We start from the raw sequence: 945 nt of genomic DNA, 5'->3' as shown, positions 1-945 counted from the left end.
AAAAGTGGCCTTCAAAATGTGACTTGGGATACTAAGTGTTAAATCACTTAACCAGTATTTTTAAACAGCCATCATTAAAGAAAATTCAAACATCTGGAACCATTTTTTTTTTTAAGTGTGAATATTGTATGAGTTTCAAGGTGCTTGAAGGATAATACAGCTATTATTTAAAAATTCAATTAATCTTATCTTTCTTAAAATTGATTAATTAATAATCTCACAGATAAACCGCCAGTTTTGAGAGTCTTGTTATCTTTTTAATGTCTCCTTACTGAGGAACTTTAGAAACTACTTGAAATTGACAAAAAGTGTCAGTCTGCTTTATTTGACTCAATAGCAAATCATAGTTTATTGAATAATTTCTGCATAAAAGGAACATCAGCAGTCTCTTGTCTGTTGCAAATGAGTTGCTGGGGACTCAAACCCCTTAAAGAAAAACATTTCAGGTTCTCATTTACCAAGCAGATATGAAAAACCTTTCAGATTCTCATCATGTAAGTGAGATGTGAAAACAGTCTGCAGGCAATCAATGTACTATAAATTCATAGCCCATGCTGCACAGCCTCTACAGCACTGATTCCAACAGAAAAAGGTCTCATTAACCTTGTTTGATATTGGCACTAATGTTGGCATCTAGAACAGTTTGCAAAGTAACTCACGCCCTGTATTATTTCATTGCGTTTCTCACAAACTTAACACAGTTGGCATATGCCTAAAAACAAAACCAAATATACAGCTTGACAATTAACTATTTACATACTAGAGTAATAATAAAACATAAATCAAGTTAAAGGCAATCTTCAAATTCTTGGCATATATAAAAGATGTAAGTACTACAAAATATAACACCATGCCTGAAATGGACTTAAAAGTCTTTATTTCCTTTGAAAACTTACTGTTAAAGTGTACATTTTATGAATAATCATATATTCATGCTTTTTGAAA

The sequence above is a fragment of the Trachypithecus francoisi genome, unplaced genomic scaffold (assembly GCF_009764315.1).
Source record: "Trachypithecus francoisi isolate TF-2019V2 unplaced genomic scaffold, Tfra_2.0 Contig01451, whole genome shotgun sequence".
NCBI lineage: Eukaryota > Metazoa > Chordata > Mammalia > Primates > Cercopithecidae > Trachypithecus > Trachypithecus francoisi.
Note: the sequence above shows the minus strand (reverse complement) of the source record.